Consider the following 19,607-nt stretch of genomic DNA (forward strand, 5'->3'; position numbering starts at 1 on the left):
TGTGCACATGTACCCTAAAACTTAAAGTATAATAAAAAAAACTGCTATATGATCTAGTAATTATATCTTTAGGAATTTATCACTGAGAAATGAAAACATGTTTACACAAAATCCTGTGCATGAATGTTTGTAGCAACTTTACTTGTTGTAACTCCAAATTGGAAACAACCTAGTTGTCCTTCAAAATGCAAATGGTTCAACGAACTCTTGAACCATTCCATACAATGGAATAAAAAGGAACGAACACACAACAACCAGCAACCTGGAGGAATCTTCAGAGAATTATGCTGAGTGAAATGAGCCAATCCCAAAGATTACATGATGTGTGATTCCATTTATATAGCATTTCTGAAAGGACAAAATTATGGAATTGGAGAAAAGATTAGTTCTATCCAGAGATTAAGGAAGGGTTGGGAGCAGGAAGGAAGTGAGTATAGCTGTAAAACAGCAACAGGCAGGATCCCTGTGGTGACGGAATATTCTGTATCTCACTATTAATGTGAATATCCAGGTTGTGATATTGTACTGTAGTTTTGCAAAGCTTTACCATTGGGAGAAACTGAATAAAGTGTACACAGGATCTCTGTGTAATCTTTGAATTATTTCTTACAACTGCATGTAACAACTGTCGTTTAACTAAACAGTAAAGATTAATTGAAAATATGTATAACAAGGCCTCTACCCATTTGATTCCTCCATGCAACTCTTTGCGAATTCATTACAAGTTTCTTGTCAGTTGTTGATGGATTGATGAGCCATCTCTTTACGGTGTTGAGGATGGATTTTTGAGAAAACCAGAAAGTGGAACAGGGAAGAGAAATTAGGAGGCTACTTGATCTGCCATGACAGGCATCATAAAAGTAGAATAGACAGATGTCCCTGACTTACGATGACTCAACTTACAATTTCTCAACTTTCATTAGCTTTTCTATGTATGATGGTGTTATGTTCAGAAAAATACAGCATATATTGAAAATATCGTCAGTCAGACTGTATAGAGGTGGATTGCTGTGCATTATGCATTTGTGTATGACTGTGTCCAGTGACTGGGAGTAGATCTGGAGGCATCAACAGAGAGAATAAACCAGGATATAGAGGAGAAAGGGAAAACCTCTATGCCACTAACTGTAATGTTTATTGGAAATCTTCTTTCCATTCTCTCTTAGAGATAAAGGCCAGTCTCAGATATTTCCTGAGTAATTCTGGCTCTTGTGATTATTTGTTAGGCAACACAGCCTCCAGTGTCAGAATTGCTGTACTGCACCTTGAATTATGAAGACACTGCCCAGGTGCAGATTGACAGGGTGTCTTAGGCCATTCTCACATTACTATAAAGAAATACCTAAGACTGGGTAATTTATAAAGAATAGAGGTTTAATTGGCTCGTGGTTCTGCAGGCTGTGCAGGAAGCTTGGTGCTGGCATCTGCTTGGCTTCTGAGGAAGCCTCAGGAAACTTATGATCATGGTGGAAGGTGAAGGGGAAGCAAGCACGTCTTACATAGCAGGAGCAAGAGAGAGAGGGCGAGGGAGGTGCTACACACTTTTAAGCAACTAGATCTCATGAGAACTGACTCACTATCATGAGAACAGCACCAAGGTGATGGTGCTAAACCACTGTGAGAAATCTACCCCCATGATCTAGTCACCTTCCCACCTCCAACATTGGGGATTACAACTGAACCTGATATCACAGGGACAGGAGCCAGTTACTTACAGGCCTAGTTACATCTTCCTGTTTTGAATTGAGACAGATGCAGAGTCAGGTTTCAGGACTTTATCCTGGCTATTGTGGTATTCAGGAAACAGCTGGATCTGCTCAATGTTGTGTATAAAAGACAAGGTGCAGAAACCATTTCAAATAAAGATTGGGTGGGGCTACAGTGCTTATGTTCAGTCTGGGTGTTGAAGGAAATTGATGAATCTTTATGTTGGTTGTTGGGGCTTCCATGCTTCCATACCATACAGACCCCAGTGATGGAACTGGGGTATAGAGTGGTATAGCCCTGGCAGCATAATTGGGGTTCATGCCTCTGCCATTGGTGGTGCTGGTCAGTCTGTGGTTTATAATCAGGCCTGGTTGTGTGGCAGAACCCGTAAGACAGGTGCATTATGAGGGGTGTCGGATGTCGGATGTGCAGTCATGTACAAAAATTTTTCTTTGTGAAGCTTTGTGGTCTAATATGCTTATGCTCTGGTTTGTTGTCACAGATGCTGGAGAGAGTGGAGGAAGAAGTTAAATTACCATATACAGCTCTTCCATATGCAAGGTCTCGGTGGCAAAACTGTCATTCTGTCTGAAGCCAGACCCTCAATGTCAGATTAAGAGAGTAGGATGGAGACTACATCTTCTGTGTGTGTTGCAGTGGGAGGACTTCTCTCCACCAAGTTTAGTGAGGGTAAGGTGCCAGGAAAAGAGATCATATTCATTCTTATGTTTATAAAAGAGTGATTGTTCACATATCTCTAAAAAGACCAAAACTGTGTATATTGCAACGGGAAGACTTCCCCCAACCAAGTTTAGTGAGGGTAAGGTACCTGGAAAAGAGATAATATTCATTCTTATGTCTGTAAAAGAGTGATTGTTCACATATTTCTAGGAAGACCAAAAGCTTCTCCCAGCCAGCGATCTGCTTTTCCCTCTGCATTTATTCCTAGTGGTACTTAATCCAGCTTCCTCTCTCACCCAGGATTTGCTACCTCCTACATTCTTATCTCTCAGAGACTGCAGAGATAAATATCCAGCTTCTATGTGCCAGAACCTGGGGCACCAGGGAAGAATCTCTACAAAGGCCACAAAAAGCACTAAAGCTCAAGAAAATGAGTTCTGATGTCATAGTAGGAAAGAAGATAGGCCATGTTAATCACATGATAATTGAGTGGAGTAAGAGAATTTCCAATCAGAGGCTTCATTGTGTGACTCAGGGGCCCTTTTTAGGGAAAGAAGTCATAGTCCTTCTGGAAGGAGCATGAATGGTGTGGAGCTGTGTTTTGTGCTTGAAAGAGTAAATGGGAATCAGAACCTGGTGGCCAATGTGTGCTGAGCAGAGATATTTTCTGGTTTATCTCTTGGTCAAAGGGTTGTGGGCAAGAGAGTGAAAGACATTATAACTTAGATCTGTGGTTTAAAAATGTAAGTTTGAGAATGATATATTTTAAAAGATGCATTGGAGGGAGTAAGAAGTGCTAAGTAGATGAAATACTTTTTAAAATTCCAGGTAAGACATGATAATGTGGAAGTATTAGCCAGTGCGACATTACAGACTTATGATCAATATGATTTGTTTACTGGATTGTGAGATGGTGAGAGTGATTTCACAGTCAATGCTGAAAGGTATTGGAGCCATTAACAAGAAGGGGAATGATGGAGGATAGGTGTGGGAGAAACAGCACTTTGTATTACTATATTCCTTTTTTCCTTGGTAGAACTTGAAGCCTATTTCATAAAATTTCTACATTTTTTCCAAACAGGTGTTCTGTTTGTTACATGACCGTGTTAGGCGTTTTGTTTTGTTGTTTTCTTTTTATTTTTGCTTTTTTTGGTTTTTGTTTTATTGTTTGTTTTGTTTTTTTAATTTTAATTTTTTAGTTTTTTTTTTTAATAAGTTATTGGGATACAGGTCTTGTTTGGTTACATGAGTAAGTTCTTTAGTGGTGATTTGTGAGATTTTGGTGCACCCATCACTGGAGCAGTATACACTGCACCATATTTGTAGTCTTTTATCCCTCACACCATTCCCACCCTTCCCCTAAGTCCCCAAAGTCCATGGTATCATTCTTATACCTTTGCGTCCTCATAGCTTAGCTCACACATATCAGTGAGAACATACGATGTTTGGTTTCTTATTCCTGAGTTACTTCACTTAGAACTATAGTCTCTAATCTCATCCAGGTCACTGCAAATGCTGTTAATTCATTCGTATTTATGGCTGAGTAGTACAGATATATATATATATATGTCACAATTTCTTTATCCACTCATTGATTGATGGGCATTTAGGTTGTTTCCACGATTTTACAATTGAGAATTGTGCTGCTATAAACATGGGTGTGCAAGTATCTTTTTCGAATAATGACTTATTTTCCTCTGGGTAGATGCCCAGTAGTGGGATTGCTAGATCAAATGGTAGTTCTACTTTTTGTTCTATAAGGAATCTCCACACTGTTTTCCATAGTGACTGTACTAGTTGACATTCCCACCAGCAGTGTAGAAGTGTTCCTTGATCACTACATCAATGCCAACATCTACTGTTTTTTTATTTTTTGATTATGGCCATTCTTGCAGGAGTAAAGTGGTATCACATTGTGGTTTTGATTTGCATTTCCCTGATCTTTAGTGATGTTGAGCATTTTTTATATGTTTGGTGGCCATTAGTATATCTTCTTTTGATTATTATCTATTCATGTCCTTAGCCCACTTTTTGATGAGATCGTTTGTTTTTTGCTTGCTGATTTGTTTGACTTCATTGTAGATTCTGGATATTGGGCCTTTGTCAGATGTATAGATTGTGAAGATTTCCTCCCACTTTGTGGGCTGTTTGTTTACTCTGCTGACTGTTCCTTCTGCTGTGCAAAAGCTCTTTAGTTTAATTAGGTTCCAACTATTTATCTTTGTTTTTATTGCATTTGCTTTGGGTTCCTGGTCATGAAATCCTTGCTTAAGCCAATACCTAGAAAGGTTTTTCCAATGTTATCTTCTAAAATATTTATAGCTTCAGGTCTTAGGTTTAAGTTCTTAATCCATCTTGAGTTGATTTTTCTATAAGGTGATAGGTAAGGATGCGGTTTCATTCTCCTACATGTCGCTAGCCAAGTATCCCAGCACCATTAGTTGAAAAGGGCATCCTTTTCCCACTTTGTATTTTTGTTTCCTTTGTCAAACATCAGTTGGCTATAAGTATTTGGGTTTATTTCTTTGTTCTCTATTGTGTTCCATTGGTCTATGTGCCTATTTTTATACCAGTGCCATACTGTTTTGGTAGTATGGCCTTATATTATAGTTTGAAACCAGGTAGTGTGACGCCTCTAGATTTGCTCTTTTTGCTTAATCTTGCTTTGGCTGTGTGGGCTATTTTTTGGTTTCATATGAATTTCAGAATTGTTTTTTCTAGCTCTGTGAAGAATGATGGTTTTATTTTGATGGGGATTGCATTGAATTTGTAGATTGCTTTTGGCAGTATGGTCATTTTCACAACATTGATTTACCCATCCATGGGCATGGGATGAGTTTCCATTTGTGTTGTCTATGATTTCTTTCAGCAGTGTTTTGTTGTTTTCCTTATAGAGGTCTTTCAACTCCTTGGTTAGGTGTATTCCTGAGTTTTTTTTTTTTTTTTGCAGCTATTGTAAAAGGGGTTGAATTCTTGATTTGATTCTCAGCTTGGTTACTGTTGGTATATAGAAGAACTACTGATTTGTGTACATTAATCTTGTATCTGGAAACTTTGCTGAATTCTTTTGTCAGTTCTAGGAGCTTTTTGGAGGAGTCCTTAGGGTTTTCAGGTAAACAATCATATCTTCAGCAGACAGGGACAGTTTGTCTTCCTCTTTACCAATTTGGATGCCCTTTATTTATTGTTCTTGTCTGATTACTCTGGCTAGGACTTCCAGTACTATGTTGAAGAGGAGTGGTGAGAGTGAGCATGCTTGTGTTGTTCCCATTCTCAGAGGGAATGCTTTCAACTTTTCCCCATTCAGTATTGTGTTGGCTGTGGGTTTGTCATAGATGGCTTTTATTACATGAAGGTATGTCCCCTGCATGCCAATTTTTCTGAGGATTTAATCATAAAGGGATGCTGGATTTTGTTGAATGCTTTCTCTGCATCTATTGAGATTATCATGTGATTTTTGTTTTTAATTCTGTTTATGTGGTGTATCACATTTATTGACTTGCATATGTTAAATCATCCCTGTTATGAAACCCACTTTATCATGGTGGATTATCTTTTTGATATGTTGTTGGATTTGGTTAGCTAGTGTTTTGTTAAGAATTTTAGCATCTATATTCCTTAAAGATATTTGTCTGTACTTTTCTTTATTGGTTGTGTCCTTTCCTGATTTTGGTATTAAGGTGATGCTGGCTTCATATAATGAATTAGGGAGGGTTCCCTCTTTTTCTATCTTGTGGAATAGTGTCAAAAGGATTGGCACCAATTCTTCTTTGGGTGTCTTGTAGAATTCTGCTGTGAATCTATCTGGTCCTGGACTTTTTTTTGTTGGTAATTTTTAAACTACCATTTCAATCTCGCTGCTTGTTATTGGTCTGTTCAGAGTATCAATTTCTTCCTGATTTACACTAGGAGGGTTGTATTTTTCCGGAATTTATCCATCTCTTCTAGGTTTTATAGTTTATGTGCATAAAGGTGTTCACAGTAGCCTTGAATGATGTTTTCTATTTCAGTGGTGTCAGTTGTAATATCTCATATTTCATTTCTTACTGAGGTTATTTGCATTTTTCTCTCTTCTTTTCTTAGCTAGCCTTGCTAATGGTCTATCCATTTTATTTATCTTTTCAAAGACCAGCTTTTTGTTTCATTTATCTTTTATGGAGTTTTGTTTGTTTGTTTCAGTATCATTTAGTTCTGCTCTGATCTTGGTTATGTCCTTTCTTCTGTTGGGTTTGGGTTTCACTTATTCTTGTTTCTCCAGTTCCTTGAGGAATGACCTTGGATTGTCTCTTTGTGCTCTTTTGGACTTTTTGATATAGGTGTTTAGGGCTCTGAACTTTCTTCTTAGCACAGCGTTAGCTGTATCCCAGAGGTTTTGATAGGTTGTGTTTTTTGTTTTTGTTTTTGTTTTTATTTATTTATTTATTTTTTAAGAGGGAGTCTCACTCTGTCACCCAGGCTGGACTGCAGTGGTGCGATCTCAGCTCATTGCAAGCTCCACCTCCCAAGTTCATGCCATTTTCCTGCCTCAGTCTCCCGAGTAGCTGGGACTACAGGTGCCTACCACCACACCTGGCTAATTTTTTTTTTTTTGTATTTTTAGTAGAGACGGGGTTTCACCATGTTAGCCAGGATGGTCTCGATCTCCTGACCTCATGATCCACCCGCCTTGGCCTCCCAAAGTGCTGGGATTATAGGCGTGAGCCACTGCGCCCGACCTAGGTTGTGTTGTTATTGTCATTCAGTTCAAAGAAATTTTTAAATTTCCATCTTGATTTTGTTTGACCCAGTGCTCATTCAGGAGCAAGTTATTTAATATCGATGTATTTGCGTGGTTTTGAAGGTTCCTTTTGGAGTTTATTTCCAGTTTTTTTCCACTATAGTGTGAGACAGTGCTTGATATAATTTCAATTTTCTTAAATTTATCGAGCCTCCTTTTATGGCCTATTATATGGTCTACCTTGGAGAAAGTTCCATGCATTGTTGAATTGAATGTGTATTCTGCAGTTGTTGGATAAAATGTTCGGTATATATCTGTTAAGTCCATTTGATACAAGGTATAGTTTAAATCCATTGTTTATTTGTTGACTTTCTGTCTTGATTGACCTGTCTACTGCTGTCAGTGAAGTATTGAAGTCCCTCACTATAATTGTATTGCTGTCTATCTCATTTCTTAGGTCTATTAGTAATTGTTTTATAAACTTGGGAGGTCCAGTGTTAGGTGCATATATATTTAGGTTTGTGATGCTTTCCTGTTGGGCAAGGCCTTTTGCCATTATATAATGGCCCTCTTTGTCTCTTTCAACTGCTGTTGCTTTAAAGTTTGTTTTGTCTGATATAAGAATAGCTCCCCTGCTTGCTTTTGTTGTCCATTTGCACAAAATGCCTTTTTCCACCCCTTTACTTTACATTTTTGTGAGTCCTTATGTGTTATGTGAGTCTCCTGAAGGCAGCAGATGGTTGGTGAGTTCTTATTCATTCTCCGGTACTGTATCTTCTAAGTGGAGCATTTGGGCTATTTACATTCAATGTTAGTATTGAAATGTGAGGTACTGTTGCATTCATCATGCTCATTGTTGACTGTGTACTTTGTTCTGTTTGTTTGTTTTTGCTTTTTAACTTGTATTTTTATTTTGTAGGTCCTGTGTGATTTATTCTTTAAAGTCGTTCTGTTTTGATGTGTTTCCAAGATTTGTTTCAAGATTTAGAGCTCCTTTTAGCAGTTCCTGTAGTAGTTGTTTGGTAATAGCAAATTATCTCAGCATTTGTTCATCTGAAAATGACTGTATCTTTCCTTCATATATGATGCTTAGTTTCACGGATACAAAATTATTTACTGATAATTGTTTTGTTTGAGGAGGCTGAAGATAGGGACCCAATCCCTTCTGGCTTGTGGGGTTTCTGGCAGAAATCTGCTGTTAATCTGATAGGCTTTCCTGTATAGTTTACCTGGTGCTTCTGTCTCACAGACGTTAAGATTTTTTCCTTTGTCTTAACTTTGGATAACCTGATGACAATGTGACTAGGTGAAGATCTTTTTGCAATGAATTTCCCAGGTGTTCTTTGTGCTTCTTGTAATTGCATGTCTAGGTCTCTAACAAGGCCACAGAAGTTTTCCTTGATTATTCCCCCAAATACGTTTTGCAAGGTTTTAGAATTGTCTTCTTTCTCAGGTACACCAGTTTTTCTTAGGTTTAGTCATTTAACATAATCTCAGACTTCTTGGAGGCTTTGTTCATATTTTCTTATTCTTTTTTCCTTGTCTTTGTTGGATTGGGCTAATTCAAAGACCGTGTCGTTGATCACTGAATTTCTTTATTCTACTTGTTCAATTCTCTTGCTGAGACTTTCCAGAGAATTTTGCATGTCTAAAAGTGTATTCTGCGTTTCCTGAAATTTTTATTGCTTTTTCTTTAAGCTATCTATTTCCTTGAATATTTCTCCCTTCACTTCTTGTATTATTTTTTTGGATTTCCTTGCATGGGGCTTTGCCTTTCTCTGGTCCCTCTGTGATTAGCCTAATAACTAACCTCCTGAATTCTTTTTTAGGTAAATCGAGGATTTCTTCTTAGTTTGGACCATTGTTGGTGAACTAGTGTGATTTTTGGAGGGTGTTAACAAGCCTTGTTTTGTCATATTACCAGGGTTGGTTTTCTTGTCCCTTTTCATTTGGGTAGGCTCTGTCAGAGGGAAGGTCTATGTCACACACGTCCATGTGAAGAGAGTCCACCAAACAGGCTTTGTGTGAGCAATAAAGCTGTTTATTTCACCTGGGTGCAGGAGGGCTGAGTCCGAAAAAGGAGTCAGCAAAGAGAGATAGGGGTGGGGCAGTTTTATAGGACTGGAGTAAGCAGTGGAAATTTACAGTTATAGGTGATTATCTATTGTCAGCAGAGGAGGGAGTCACAGGGTGCGTGGTAGGGAGATCATAAGACTCATTGCCCAGAAGAATGTCACAAAGTTGATTGATCAGTTGGGGCAGGGTAGGAACAAATCATAATGGAATGTTGTAAGGTTGGTCAATCAGTTAAGACAGGAGCTGGCTGTTTTACTTCTCTTGTAGTTTTGGGTTGCCCCAGACTTCTTGCCTCCTGCAGGCCATCTGGACATATATGTGCAGGTCACAGGGGTTACCATGGCTGAGCTTTGGCTCAGAAGCCTGACATTCCTGTCTTTTTATTTATAAAATATAAAGTTATAATAAAAGATAAAGAAAATATAAGTTTTACTGGGGATTATTGGGGTAGGGGCAATGTTTCTTGGGACTGCTTCAAGCGTGACCAGGGACTGCATGGACACCTTAAAAAAATTTTATAATGAGTTACAAGGAACAGGAATTTAGGCTGTGGGGAGATCTTGGGCAGAGGATGGTGCCGTGGGGTTGTTAAAAGTAGCGTTTGTCGTATAGGATGATTGGTAATGATCTGAATGTGGTTTTGTATGAATTGAGAAACCAAACAGAAGACACAAGGCCTGAATAAGAGAAGGAGAAACACAGGTACCAGGCGACTAAGAATAGGGAGGAGCCAAGATACCCATTTAGAAAGTGTTCAGGTGGGTCCACTGTAATTATTTGCCTGACTGCCGAGTTTTTGGGCCTTATCGTTAAGCTTTTTTGTGTTGTCATGTAGCAGGCTGGATTGTTTTAGATAAAAACAACATTATTCATTTAAAAATATACAGAGTCCTCCTTTTTCAGCAGTGAGTAGGTCAAGGCCTCGGCGACTTTGAAGGACAACTGCAGCTCAGGAGTCAACCTGGGCCTGAAGGACTGATAAAGTTTGTGGTTTATCTGTAATGCTAGTAGAAAAGTTATTAGAAAGGCTACAGAAGGCTGTGATAGAATTTGAAACTCCTGCTATTCCAGCTCCAAGGGCAGTAGTGGAAGCAGAAAGTCCTAAGCCTACAAATAGAGGGATTAGAGGAATAACTCTTTTTTGTCTGGTTGGTGTCATGTGGGGGACAGGAAGTTGCATCGTCCTATTTGAAAATGGAATTTTAGGAACAAGAAAAATAGTGTACATGTACCTATCCAATTAGCAGGTAGACACATGTAGGTGGAGGAACTGCAGAGGAAGAAAAGACCTTTGTAAGGCAAAACCGGAAATGTAAAGTGAAAAGATGAGAGGAAGCACCAAAAGAGGTGTCTTGCACCTAGACTCTTAGGGATTTAGCGAGAGCAGCACCTGTTAGAGGTTGTAATGGGGATTGATGGGGCAACTGGGTAGAGGGAGAGGTTCTATTTTTATGGTGTATGAGAAAGCTCATAGTGTCTATGAGTAACCTTTCACTGCTATTCATGGGGCTGGTTATAAGCAAGCAAGTGGAGGGGCTAGGAGGAGATTCCAAAGAACAAGGGGAAGGTAGCCAAGGATGGAGTGAAATGCAGGGCAAATGTCTTAAAGGAAATGAGAGATTCTAAGAGGCGGGCTAGTGGCTTGTAACCCACATGGAAGAGGTTATGAAAGGACGATAGAATGCAATGAGCTTGTGAGGCTGAAAAGAGGAATTTTCCTTGGTCTAAGAACCATTTGCCTTGAGTGGGGAGGGATTTATAGGTGGAAACTTCAGTGGGAGAGTAAGTAGGAGTGACTAATGAGAAAGAGAGAAACTGGCTGTGAGGGACAGAAGTAGGAATACTGGCTCCTTCTTTAGCTGTCTTATCAGCGTAATTGTTGCCTTGAGCAATGGGGTCTGAGGCCCTTTGATGGCCTTTGCAGTGAATGGCTCCACCTTCCTTCGGAAGTAAAGCAGCCTTGCGAAGAGTTTTTATTAAAGAGGCATTAATGATGGAGGACCCTTGCTCACTAGGAAACTTCTTTCAGCCCGTATGGTGGTACAGGATGTCGAAGGCATATTTAAAGCCAGTATAAATATTGATATGCAATCCTTTTGCAAGAGTGAGGGCTCAAGTTAAGGCAATGAGTTCAGCTTGCTGAGAGGTAGTGGAGTGGAGCAGAGCGGTAGCCTCAATGATAGACGTATAAGATACTATATCATAGCCTGCCTTTGCTGGTGAGTGGCGATTAGGCCTGGTGGAACTGCCATCAATAAACCAAGTGTGATCAGGGTGAGAAGGAAAAAAGGAAATATGGGGAAATGGAGTGAATGCCACCTGGATTAGAGAGATATAGTCATGGGGGTCAGGTGAGGTATCAGGAATAATGTGGAGGCCAGCCTAAAACAGTAAGGTCAAGTTGTTTTGACAGAAAGGCTACATGGGTGCGGCCCGGCTCTTGTGTAAGAATTCCTACCGCACAGCCCTGCACTTTGGCTGTGTGTAATGAAAAAGGGTTGGAATGAGTTAGGGAGAGCTAGTGTGGGAGCAGCTTCTAGGGCTGTTTTTAAGGAATGGAAAGAGGAGTGGGGAAAGGATTTAGGATCTATGGGGTCAGCTAGGTTTTCCTTTGTGAGTTTATAAATGGTTTTTTTAGGATGGCAAAACCAGGTATCCAAAGGTGAAAGTATCCAACCATGCCCAGGAAGGAAAGGAGTTGTTGCTTTGTAGAAGGTGTTGGGGTTTGATAGATCAGCTGGACACGATCGGCAGGGAGGGCATGCATGTTTTCAAGAAGAATTATGCCAAGGTAGGTAATGGATGTGGAAGAAATTTGAGCTTTGGAGGGGGATACCCAATATCTTTGGAAAGTAAATGCTGAAGGGTATCTTGTTGAAAAGACTCAAAGGAGGGACTACAGAGTAGAAGGTCATCAATATATTGAATAAGGTGAGAAGCAGAGGGGTGAAAGAAAGTAAATCATGAGAAAGAGCTTGGCTGAAGTAATGAGGGGTGTCCCAGAAGCCTTGAGGCAATACAGCCCAGGTAAGCTGCTGGGACTCATGGGTGTCAGGATCAGTCCAGGTAAAAGCAAAGAAAGGCTGGGATAAAGGGTCTAAAGGAATAGTAAAGGAAGCATGTTTGAGATCCAGAACAGAATAATGGGTTGTGCAGGGAGGTATTGAGGATAGGAGAGTATATGGGCTTGGCACCACAGGGTGGATAGGCAAGATAATTTGGTTGATAAGGCGAAGATCCTAGATCAGCCTGTAAGAATGGCCGGTTTTTGGACAGTTAGGATAGGAGAGTTGTAAGGAGATTTTGTAGGCTTTTTAAAGCCTGCTGTGGGATGGAGTATTAGCGTTGAACAGGGTAAGGGTAAGGGTTTTAATAGGTGTGTGACAGATTGCCAGAGAGGGAGTAGAGGTATCCCATATTTGTGGGTTTAGGTGGGGAGATACAAGAGGAAGATTCAAAGGAGACTTTGAACTGGGGAAAAGAGCAGCAATGAGGTGTGGCTGTAACCTAGGAATAGTCAAGGAAGCAGTCAATTTAAGATGTCTTGACCTAACAAGGGAGCTGAGCAGGTGGGAATAACTAAAAAGGAGTGCATAAAAGAGTATTGTCCAAGTTGGCACCAAAGTTGGGGAGTTTTAAGAGGTTTAGAAGCCTGGCCATCAGTACCCACAACAGTTATGGATGCAAGGGAAACAGGTCCTTGAAAAGAAGGTAATGTGGAGTGGGTAGTCTCATTATTGATTAAGAAGAGGATGGACTTACCCTCCACTGTAAGAGTTAGCCAAAGTGTCTGTGATGGTCCAGGAGGCTTCCAGGCGATCAGGCAGTGTCAGTCTTCAGCTACTAAGCCGAGAAGATCTGGGAAGGAGTCAGTCAGAGAGCCTTGAGCCAGAGTTTCAGGGGCTCTGGGATTGGCTGCTGGGTGAGTTGGACAGTCCAATTTCCAGTGGGGTCCCACACAAATGGGACATGGCTTAGGAGGAATCCTGGGCTGTGGGCATTCCTTGTCCCAGTGGCCAGATTTCTGGCACTTGAAGCAAGATCCTGGGGGAGGAGGTCCTGGAGGAATGCCTGGCTACTGCAGTTTAGGCGTTTCGAAGTTCTTGCGTGCTGGAGATGTGGCTGGGGTTTCTCATACAGGGGAGGCAGGTAATTGCAACTCGGAAATACGTTGCCATTTGGCTGTCTCTTGTCTGTTATTGTACACCTTGAAGGCGAGGTTAATTAAGTCCTGTTGTGGGGTTTGAGGGCTGGAATCTAATTTTTGGAGCTTTATTTCAGGAACGGATTGGGTGATAAAATGCATATTGAGAGTAAGGCGGCCTTCTGGCCCCTCTGGGTCTAGGGTGGTAAAGCATTTAAGGGTTGTTGCCAAACAGGCCATGAACTGGGCTGGGTTTTCATATTTCATGAAAAAGAGCCTAAACACTAACTGATTTGGGAGAGGTCAGATAAAGAAAAAGGAACACTAACCTTGACTATGCCTTCAGCTCCAGCCACCTCTGTAAGAAGAAATTGTTGGGCAGGTGGGGGGAGGGCTAGTCGCAGAATGAAACTGTAAGCCAGACTGTTTGTGAGGAGGGGAGGTGATAGAGGGATTATATGGTGGGGGAGTGGATGCTGAGGAAGAATTGGGACCTGGCTTGGCCTGGCAAGGAGCAGCCTGGGGAGGAGGGGAGAGGTCAGATGAGTCCATAGCAAAGGAGGATTCAAAGGACTCAGAGCTTGGGATGGAGACTGAAGGGCAGACAGGAGAGAAAGAAGAAATATTTGGGATGAGTCGCATTGGGAGCAGAGACTAGGGAGGGGCAAATGTGTAAAAGAATGCTGGATGTCAGGCATCTCAGACCATTTGCCCATTTTTCGACAAAAATCATCCAGGTCTTGTAAGATGGAGAAATCAAAAGTGCCATTTTCTGAACATTTGGAACCACTGTCGAGTTTGTATTTGGGCCTAGTGGTATTGCAGAAGAAAATAAGACTTAGTTTTAGTCTTGGTTTAGGTTTTAGGTCAGGTGTTAGTTGAAGGGGTTTTAGGTTTTTAAGAACACAGGCTAAGGGAGAAGAAGAGGGAATTGAGGATAGAAGGTTGCCTGTAGTGAAGGAGGCAAGCCCAGAGAAAAGAGAGGGTAGAGACATGGAGGCGGGTGGTGGTACTTGCCACCCAGGGGAGTTTTTATGGACTCTAGTACTGGATTATTCACTAAGGTGAAGAATCAAGGCAGGCGTCCCTGTGGTGATCAGACACCTCTGAAATGTGGGTGAATAATCAGGCAGGGGTCCCTGCAGTGATTAGGCACCAAGGGAAGACTGTCTTCCCAAGTCCGTGACTGGCACCGGAGTTTTGGGTCCATGGATAAAATGTGTCTCCTTTATCTCTACTAGAGAGGAAAAAGAACTGGAATTGGAAGGACAGGGAGATTGAAGGGTAGTGAGAGAGGCTGGAGAAGAGAGTGAAAAGACTGTTTACCTGATTTGAAATTGGTGAGATGTTCCTTGGGCTGGTTGGTCTGAGGACCTGAGGTCATAGATAGATCTCTTCACGGAGTGAGGGCGGGGATGGGAACGGTCTCCTGAAGGAGTCCTCCTGTCCCAGGTCTTTGGCACCAAATGTCATATGCGTCCGTGTGAAGACAGTCCACCAAACAGGCTTTGTGTGATCAATAAAGCTGTTTATTTCACCTGGATGCAGGCAGGCTGAGTCCGAAAAAGGAGTCAGCGAAGGGAGATAGGGGCGGGGCAGTTTTATAGGACTGGGGTAAGCAGTGGAAAGTTAGGACAGTCAGCAGAGGAGGGAGTCACAAGGTGCATGGTGGGGAGATCATAAGACTCATTGTCCAGAAGAAGAATGTCACGAGGTTGATCGATCGGTTGGGGCAGGGCAGGAACAAGTCATAATGGAATGTTGTAAGGTTGGTCAATCAGTTAAGACAGGAGCTGGCTGTTTTACTTCTTCTGTAGTTTTGGGTTGCCCCAGACTTCCTGGCTCTTGCAGGCCATCTGGACACATATGTGCAGGTCACAGGGTTTACAATGGCTGAGCTTCGGCTTAGAGGCCTGATAGTCTAGGGCTGAAGGCTGTTGCTCAGGATTTTTTGTCTCACGGGATGTTCCCTTGATGTTGTACTCTCCCTCTTTTTCTTTTTCTGTGGATGTGGCTTCCTGTTAGCCAAACTGCAGTGATTGTTGTTTCTCTTCTGGATCTAGCCACCCAGTGAGTCTACCCAGCTCCGGACTGTTACTGGGGTCTGCAGAGTCCTGTGATGTGAACTCCCTATGGGTCTCTCACCTGTAGATACCAGTGCCTGTTCTGGTGGAGGTGGCAGAATGTGCAGTGGACTTTCTGAGGGTCCTTAGCTTTGGTGGTTTAATGCTCTATTATTGTGCTGGTTGGCCTCCTGCCAGGAGGTAGTGCTTTCCAGATAGCATCAGCTGTAGTAGTGTGGAGAACAACCAGCAGTGGGTGGGCCCTAGGACTCCCAAGATTATATGCCCTTTGTCTTCTGCTACCAGGGTGGGTAGAGAAAGACCATCAGGTAGGGGTGGGGCTAGGCATGTCTGAGCTCAGAGTCTCCTTGGGCTGGTCTTGCTGCAGCTGCTGTGGGGGATGGGGTTGAGATTCCCAAGTCACAGGAATTGTGTACCTAGGAGAACTGTGGCTGTCTCTGCTGGGTCATGCAGGTTGTCAGGGAAGTGGGGGAAAATCAGCAGTCACAGGCCTCACCCAGCTGCCACCTAAACCAGAGGGCCATTCTCAGTCCCACTGTGCAGCCCACAACAGCCCCGAGTCTGTTTCCAGGCAGAGGGTGAGACAGCCTTGAAAACTTGCTGGATTCTTTCCACCTCCCAGCTGCAAAAGAAAAGGGCTTTAGTTCTTCCACCGCCTGTGAAGTCTGCAAGCCAGATTTGTGCCACTGCCCCCGCCCCGGAGTTCTGGCCAAGAGGCTTCTCGCCCTTTCAAATTGTTACAGAGTTCAGCTAGAGAATTCCTTCTTCCTGTAGAGTTTTACTCCCTGCTCCTCTGGCCACCCTCGTAATGGATCCCTGTGGTACAAGGCAGGAGTGGGCTGCTTGGGGATCTCGCGATCTCCTGGGGTCTTTCTGCTGCTTCCTCTACCCCTGTATTTCACTTGGTTTGGCACTCTGACTTGACTCAGCTCCAGGTAAAGTCAGAAACTTCTCTTGCAAACAGACCTTCAGCTGTGTGTTCAGGAGAGGAGAGTCTCCCTTTCCTACTTCCACAGTTGGGGCACTCACCATATTTGGCGTGTCTCTGGGGTCCTGCAGGAGCAGTCCACTTCCTTCAGAGGGTCTGTGGGTCCTCTCAGTATTGCCCGTTTGTTCTTGCAGTTGATCTGTAGCTAAAATGCACAATGCTAGCCTCCACATGCTGCTCTGTCCAGAGTTGCAATCTAGTCCCATGATCCCAACAAAATTCTCTGTTTTTGCGTTCCTATAAAGAAATACTTAAGACTGGGTAATTTATAAAGAAAAGAGGTTTAATTGGCTCACAGTTCTGCAGGCTGTACAGCAAGTATAGAATTGACATCACATGGTTTCTGGGGAGGCTTCACAGAGCTTTTACTCATGACATTAGGTTAAGCAGGAGCTTGCATATTATGTAGTGAAAGCAGGAGCAACAGATAGTGAGTGAGGGGAAGGTGCCACACACTTTTAAATGACCAGAGCTTGTGAGAACTCACTATCACCAAGACAGCACCAGGTCATGAGAGATCCATCCCTATGATCCAAACACCTACCACCAGGCCCTAACCTCCAGGATGGGGTATTGCAATTCAACCTGAGATTTGGGCAGAGACAAATATCCAAACTATATTATGACACTGTCCATAGTTGGTGCTCTGCCATGATAATGTGTGAGTCAGGGTGCAAAAGATGAAGACTGGACATTTTATGAATACTGAGTGATGTGTGGAGGGCCCAGTCATGGGCAGGCACACACTGACCCTTGAGGGTAAAGATAGCTACTTTATATCTGGGCCCAAAGTCTGTTGTCCTCTAGCTGCCTAGGTGCTGAGATTGTTGGGGGGAGCCTATACAAGTTCAGTCTTCTAGGACAATAAATGTAGTAGCCCACAAAACAGCAGTTGTCACCTATGTACCTTATCTTCCTAAAAATTATCACACGAATTTTAGGGGAGACTGAATGAGAGATTATTAGACCCCAGAGGTTCCTGCCTTATATCAGTTTGCCTTAGTGGTTCTCTTTGTGGTTTTAAGAATAGGCCCTTCCTTTACATAGCCTTTCCCTCACTGATATATACACAGACTCAGAGTCTCTAAGGACATATTTCCTTATGTAGAAGCAGTGTGAGGAGAGTAAAGTCAGAACTTCTGAGACATGATACATTCAGTATACTCCTGCCTTCACCACCATAGAGTATGGGAGCTAAAGATATTTCCTAGATATTTTTGCTTAGCTTATGGGGTAATTAAAGGACTTTAAAATAGCCTGATTTTTCTGTGTTTTCCTGATGATGTCTCTCACCGTTTCCTTGAGAAGTTCTCTATTTTATTTTCTTCCCATTACCTCAAGTATTTATTCTTTGTGTTATAAACAATCCAATTATACTTTTAGTTATTTTTAAGTGTAAAATTAAATTATTATTTATAGTTACCCTGTTATGCTATCAAATATTAGATCTTATTAATTTTCTCTATTTATTAGGCAGTTCCAGCTGCCTATGTGTCTGTCTGTGTGGCCAGACTGTACTCTAATGTATTAGTTGATGATTCGGGAGCTAGGTCATAGGCCTATGGCTCAATCTTTAGGCCTCTGGGGTAAAATAACTATAAATCATCAAATCTTAGGCTCTCGTGGTAGCTGCTGTGTCAGGTAAGAAATGGCCTTATCAGGACTTTTTTTTTTTCCTTTGGGCAGGTTGGGGAGTTTTATGGGAAGCTAAGTTACAAATAGGATGTCTATTTATTTAGATATGGTGAGAGGTGTGCCTGCTGAGAGGACAGTCTGGTGGTGATAGTCCCCCAAAACTATTTATTTTGATCCTGAGGATTCCTTGCAGAGGACCACAAGTGATAGCCAGGGGTTGTTGGAGGTCATGAAAACAGTTGAGATAAGGTTGCATAAAGGGTAGGTCTAAAAACTTCAGATACAAGGTATCAATCAACTGTATTTCTATATATTAGCAGTAAACAATTGGAAACCGAAATTAAAATTACAATGCTATTCAAATATGCTCAAAGAGACCAAAATATTTATAAATCTAACAAAACATTTAAAGAATTTTTATGCTTAGAAGTATTAAATGTTGATAAAAAAATCAAAGAAGACCTAAATAAATGGAGAAACATAACCATTTTCTTGGATTGGAAGATCCAACATAGTAAAAATGTCAATTCTTTGTAGATTTATATACAGATTTAACATCATTGCCATTAAAATGTCATGGGGATTCTTTTTAAATATAGAAAGCTGTTTGTAATTTTTTATGGGGAGGCAAAGGAACTAGAATAGTCAGAAAAATTGGGGGAAAATAGAATAGAGTTGGATGAATCACAACACTTGAATTAAAGACCTACTTATTCAAGACTTCATGATATTGGTGAATGGATAGACACATAGATTAATGGAACAAAATAGAGAGTCCGGAAATAGACCTAACAAATATGATCAATTGATTTTTTTTTTTTTTTTTTTACTTTAAGTTCCAGGATACATGTGCAGAACGTGCAGGTTTGTTACACAGGTATACATGTGCCATGGTGGTTTGCTACACCAAACAACCCATCATCTATGTTTTAAGCCCTACATGCATTAGGTATTTGTCCTAATGCTCTCCCTCCCCTTGCCCTCCACCACGCAACAGGCCCCGCAATGTGATGTTCCCCTCCCCATTTCAGTGTGTTCTCATTGTTCAACTCCCACTTATGAATGAGAACATGTGGTGTTTGGTTTTCTGTTCCTGTGTTAGTTTGCTGAGAATGACGGCTTCCAGCTTCATCCATGTGCCCGCAAAGCACGTGATCTCATTCTTTTTTTTGTGGCTGCATAGGATTCCCTGGTGTATATGTACCATATTTTCTTTATTCAGTCTATCATTGATGGGCATTTGGGTTGGTTCCATGTCTTTGCTATTGTAAATAGTGCTGCAATAAACATACATGTTCATGTGTCTTTATAGTAGAATGATTTATAATCCTTTGGGTATATACCCAGTAATGGGATTGCTGGGTCAAATAGGATTTCTGGTTCCAAATCCCTGAGGAATTGCCACACTGTCTTCCACAATGATTGAACTAATTTACATTCCCACCCACAGTGTAAAAGCATTTCTATTTCTTCACAGCCTCGCCAGCATCTATTGTTTCTTGACGTTTTAGTAATTGCCATTCTGACTGGCATGAGATGGTATCTCATTGTGGTTTTGATTTGCATTTCTGTAAT

At 41.5% G+C, this 19,607-nt stretch overlaps 1 long non-coding RNA gene across 1 annotated transcript in view; it reads left to right on the forward strand.

Annotated features, from left to right (window-relative positions):
- Positions 1-17,884, forward strand: part of LOC134760924 (uncharacterized) — a 99,082-nt gene extending 81,198 nt beyond the window's left edge. Inside the window, exon 3 of the long non-coding RNA XR_010139050.1 lies at positions 2,210-17,884. This is a non-coding gene — a long non-coding RNA (uncharacterized LOC134760924). The remainder of the gene's footprint in view (positions 1-2,209) is intronic.
- Positions 17,885-19,607: the final 1,723 nt, after the last annotated feature.

This window comes from Pongo abelii, chromosome X (genome assembly GCF_028885655.2).
Source record: "Pongo abelii isolate AG06213 chromosome X, NHGRI_mPonAbe1-v2.0_pri, whole genome shotgun sequence".
NCBI classification, from domain to species: domain Eukaryota; kingdom Metazoa; phylum Chordata; class Mammalia; order Primates; family Hominidae; genus Pongo; species Pongo abelii.